Source organism: Psammomys obesus, unplaced genomic scaffold, assembly GCF_907164565.1.
Source record: "Psammomys obesus unplaced genomic scaffold, mPsaObe1.curated_primary_1811, whole genome shotgun sequence".
Classification (NCBI taxonomy): domain Eukaryota; kingdom Metazoa; phylum Chordata; class Mammalia; order Rodentia; family Muridae; genus Psammomys; species Psammomys obesus.
This window is the reverse complement of record NW_026594377.1, coordinates 5,724,748-5,730,550: the sequence shown is the minus strand read 5'-3', so window position 1 is coordinate 5,730,550 and position 5,803 is coordinate 5,724,748.

The following is a 5,803-nucleotide window of genomic DNA, read 5'->3' as shown; positions in this document are numbered from 1 at the left end:
CCACGGAACTCTTACATTTTAAAATTCCATCTTTGGGTGTGGCGGTTGAGGCTGCAGTCCCCACATTTGGCAGGAGGATCACCCAAATGTGAAGCCAGGAGGCCAGGAGGCCAACTTGGTCTACACAGTGGGTTCTATGCCAGCCAGGGCTGCATAGCAAAAAGATGGAGATTAATTGAATTCTGTCTTTGGGAGTTTATCCACCTATCACCAAGGGCGACACTGAGTTCTTTTCAAAGCACAGCTCACTTCGCTTTCCTAGAAGTCACTTAAGAAGACTCTTCAAATAGACCACCAAAGGGAAGCAAGAACATCCATCCCAAGGGCTTAGACAGGAACTGAAATTCTGATACTTTACAGCTGAATTATCTAGCTAACAGGGAAACAGCGCCTCCCAGTGGGAAGCGTCGGAACTGCACCGCTAACCGTTTGCTGGCTTTGGTCTTAGCTTTGCCGTGACTCCATTGCTTGACTCTAGGAAGCATCTACTCGGTTTATGTTGGGTCGCGACGCAGTGCTCAGCAGAGAGCAATGTAAAGAGGTGGCGAAACTGTACCGTCGCAGGGCCTGGGAGACAGTTCAGCTGATGACCCGAGTTGGATCCACCAATACAAATGAAAATGTCATAACGAAACATTATTATGTACAATTCATACAGAACAGGAAAAAAGAAAGAAAAAAAAAACAAAAACAGTTCTACCTTTGTAGGGAAGAAATACTTGTGGGGAGGGCCTGACAGGGTTAGTGATACACACCTGCAGGACTTACTGTCAAGGTGGTGGCCTGAGGATCAGAGCTTTAATGTTATCATCGGCCGAATATGGGACTCCAACCTGGGCTACATGAAACCCTGTATCAACAAAAGTAAAACAGCAAATACATTTTGATAAATGATTTGGGGGAAAGGTTACTAGGGCATGGAAGAATTGCCCAGACAACAAAATGTGGGCTATTCACCTACGAAGAGAACAGGAGAAATGTTCCTTTGGGTTCCTAGCAAATTAGAGAAATATGGCCTGGAGCAGTGGCTCATGCTTGTAATGCAAGCAGTGGGGGAGGCAGAGGCAGGTGCATCTCTGTGAGTTCGAGTCCAGCCTGGTCTACAAAGCCAGGGCAGCCAAGGCTACACAGAGAAACCTGTCTTGAGAAAAAAATAGAGAAATATGGAGAAGAGAAAGGGGCAGAGCCAGCAAGACAGAAACAGGCAAAGACCCTACCCTTTTCCCCAGACCTTCAGGAAATCTGTGGTATCAATAAACATCTGCTATTGGCTGATTTCTTGCAGAAGAGTGATGGCAAGAGAACAAAAGGAAATGTGGCTTACTTCTGAAAGCCTCTTGTGCAGAATTATCTGCTCACGCTCTGCTGTGAGGTGCTGGGTCACAATGATGAGCCACAGAGCCACTCAACAGTCACGCCCATGAGCCCTCACCTTCTCAGCCTCTTCAGATCCCAGGGTAGCATAACCAAATGATTGTGATTAATCTTGAGTGTCAACCTGATGGGCTTTAGAATCACCATGGAAACAAAGCCGTGGGGAGGTGTAGAGGGAGATTTTAGGTTAGAATGAAGTCGGGAAACTCACCCTAAATATGGGCAGCAGTATCCAGAGGGCTGGAATCCTGGACTGAATTTAAAAAAAAAAGAAAAAAAGAGCAAAGGACATAGGCACAGCTCCATTCTCTGTAGCTGAGCACTGGCTTCATCCCTCATCTGGCTTCATCCCTCATTCCCTGTGAGCTCCATGCACTGAGAGCTGAGCACCAGGTTCACCCCTGGGCTTCCAGCCTGTGGAGACAATGTAACAATTTCCAGGAGCTCCTGCTGCCGGAGTATCCTGCCAGATGGACTGTGCACCCGAGCTGGGAGCCCGACGGTCCCACAGAATAGAGGTAGGGCTGGGAGGCAGGTGTGAGGGTGATCGTCTCTTCCAGAGGAGAGATGGACCGGGGCCTCCTGATGCCATTTGCTAAAACAACGATCTGAATTTAGCACAGGTGCCATCTGAACTTCTTCGGGGGTTGGGGGTGGGGTGGACCATCTTATCAGCGAGATTGAGCAGAGTGTTAGGACAGTGCTAAACTTAATCAAAAGGCATTTATTAAATTGCATTTATTAATTGCACTTAGTGCAGGGCTGGGGTGCACAAAGAGCACTGTGTGCGCCTGGCCCCTCCCCCCACAGCAGTGCAAAATATAGAGAAGTGGAGAGTGTGGTGGGTGGACAGGAAGGAAGCCAGAATTTCGTGAGTTCCTCAAGTTTAGCAGTCTCACGCAAAGGAAGAGATTTCTTTTTCAGCGTTAGAGATTGAAGCCGCTCTTCCTCAACCATGGGGCACCCATCTTCCACTTATCTACACCTTCAGCCCTCACTCCCCTTCTAGAAACACCATTTTTGTCCACTTTACAGGTAAGGAAAGTCTGGAACTCAAACGTAGGTGGGGTTTGGGATTCTGATGCTCTTTGCATCACTGGGTTGCCCTGGAAGGAGGGCGGATTGGCAGGAGAACGATGTGCTCAGAATGAGAGGGTTTCTTAAATCTGTAAAACACGGCTGACTCAATGGCCAAACCAGGAAAAGCACCTGCCAGCCAAGCCGATGACCTGAGTCTGAGCCCTGGAACCCTCGGTGGAAGAGGAGAAACAACCAAAGGTTGTTCTCTGCCCTCCACACACGCTGTAGTGCGTGTGCATCCAGAGGTTCACACGTTCACGAGTGTGCACGCACACACAGTAATGCCAACAAATAAATAATGAAGTATTCAATACCCTGAATATATATATATTCAATATATAGCTCATGCCTATAACCCCACAGTGCTTGGGTGATAGAAAAATCAGGAGTTCAATGCCATCCTCAAATCCAGCAAATCCAAGGCCAACCTGTACTCCACGAGACTCCACATTGAAAAAGAAGAAAAAAATAAAATAAAAAGGACAAGATAAAGATAGTGATTGAGAAGAAAGAACGGAAGAAAAAGAATGAGAGCGTGTCACGGGTGGCTGCCTGGGCGTTGCCACCTCAGCCTCTCCAACCTGTTTCACATCTCCTCAACCTGCATAAGTGCCTTGTTGTGTTCCTTACACTTCCTTCTCTCATTTTGTCCATCTCATAGCTCTCCCTATTCTTCTGTCTCCTATGTTTGCATGGATTCTATAGTATCTCATATTTCATTGTTCTTTGAGCCCAACCACTATTGAATGTGAGTTCACAGCTGGGCTGTGTGATGGCTGTGTGGTACAAGATTCACCATTCAGTTGTTTGTGAGAACAAGACATAACTATGATGCTCTTTTAAAAAAAATATTATATATATATGTTCTGTTTTCACACAAACACACACACACCAGAAGAAGGCATCAGACCCCTTTACAGGTGGTTGTGAGCCTTCATGTAGTTGCTGGGAATTGAATTCAGGACCTCTGGAAGAACAGTCACTGCTCTTAACTGCTGAGCCATCTCTCTAGCCCTGAACCATGATACTCTTAGTAACTACAGGATTAAGTCATTAATTTTGGGATCTAAGCCCCCCCCCCCAAAAAAAAATATTAAAAGCTAGTGCCTAAGCTGGACGGAGTAGCCCACGTCTGTAAATCCTAGCATTTTGGAGATGGAAGCAGGAGGATGAAGAGTTTCAGGTCATTGTAGCTACATGATGGCCTAGGCCACATAAGACTCTGCCACAAAACAAAACAGCTCAACACAGTTAAACCAGACCTCTGAGTTTAACTTTTCTTGTTTTCAAATGTATTTAAACTTTTATTCTCTTTATTATTATTTTTTAGGGCAGGGGTAGCTGTGGCATGGTGTACATACAGAGGTCAGAGGAGTTGGTTATAACATTAAGGAGTTGGTTCTTTCCTGCTACTTTTACATGGGTTTCGGCGGCTGAAACTCAAGTCATCAGGTCAGGCTTCCAAAGCACATGCCTTTACCTGCTATGGCCTAACTTTCTGTATTCTTACTCAATAAAGAATAAAATCAAGGAGAGAGAGAGATTCTTCAGGAGTGGAGGGATTGGTGACACATCTCCTCTAAGTATCACACTTTTGCACACGCACACACATGCATGTACACAATCCCACACTGCAGACCTGAAAGCAGAAAAGGAACTATGTGGGGAAAGGAAGGGAACCAGTGGAAGGGAAGACAATGAGTGCTAAATATGATTGAAATATCTTATACACATGTGTGAAAATGTCATAATGAAACCTATTATTACATGTAATTAACAGACGCCAGTAAAAGCCTTGTTAAAAGAACAAGGACCAATTAAGACTATGCATTCCATAAGGAAAAATGCTTTGAGGATTTAGGCTCTTTCCTTTCCACGGCCTGCAGAGAAGCTGGTTTCAGACAGAGAAGAATGAAGCAACATGCTTCAGCTAGCTGTTCTAGGACACATGGACAGGCATTCTTTCCAGTGGACAGGTCTACTCATGGTCCTTGAGGCCCAGCCTTCTCTGCACCAATGACACCTTTGTCCTTCAATTCCTCTTCCTCGATCCTTGAGGACTCTTCATCACATCCCTGCTTATTTCTTCATGAAATAGTCTCACGTAAGCCAGGCTTGCCTCTAACTCACCATGAAGCCTAGCCTGGCCTTGAACTTATGATCCTACTGTCTCCATTAAGTCCTGGGATTACAGCTATGTGCCACCATACCCAGTTCCTCAGTTTGATTACATATATATGTACATATACTATATATAATTATATATGTACACACTATATATATTAAACACTCAGCCTGCAAAGATGGCTCCAAGGTTGTCTAACTCTAGTGCTAGAGGATTCAATGACCTCTTCTTGCCTCCTTGAGCAAAAGGCATGCTTATGCAAATAAAACACTGACACACATAAAATAAAAATAATTTTAAAATCCTTTGTATATAAAACAAAACAGTTCATCAAGTGTGGTGGCACACAGGGTAATGCCAGATTTCAGTGGGCTAACGCAGGAAGACCAGGAATGCAAGTCCAGCTTAAGCGCACGTCACGTTCTGGGTCAGCAAGAGCTACTTGAGATCGTGTTTTAATTAAAAAAAGAAAAGAAAAGGGGGTGGAGTCAGGGGCTGGCCTATGGCATCATGTGCCTGGGATTCACAGAGTGCAAGAAGAGAACTGCCTCAGTCTTGGGCCAAGTGTAGTGGCAAATGCCTTTAATCCCAGCATTCCGCTCGGGGGACAGAGACAAGCAAATCTCTGAGTGTGTAAGGCCACCCTGGTCTACATAGTGAGTCCAGCATAGGCAGGTCTGAGGTGAGAAACCCTGTCTCAAACAAACAAAACAAATGAAAAAATCATAGGGTGGAAAAGGAAGAGATGGGGAAGGGGAAAACAGAAACAGAACCCCTAAAAAATCCACAGGATGCTTTGCGTCCTTGTGGGGACATCGGTAAAACGTGTTATACAAACTGGAATCTTTATTCTAGTTCAGTGTCTCTGCAGGGGGAATGATGGTTTTACTGCGCCGTTTTCCAAACAAAGCTATTGCTGCTAACAAAAACTGCTCAAGAGAAAGAAGTTAATGTTTTAAAGAGAAGTGGTGGCCGCAAATTTGTTCAGACGGTTGCACTAGAAATTGTCCTATCAGTGCCAACTCTCTAATACACAGATCAAGTCACAGTTTGGGAAACCCCGGAAAACAAGCTTCTGGGCTGCACTGCGGCCCTCAGCTTGAGTCTGCAGGGAGGGCCACGCCCCTGGCTGATGATTGGCCGATCTAGGTAGAGAGGCGTGGCCTCGGGCAATCAGGGCGGGGCGGGCGAGGAAGTGGGTGTGTCCGGGGCGGGGCGTGCAGG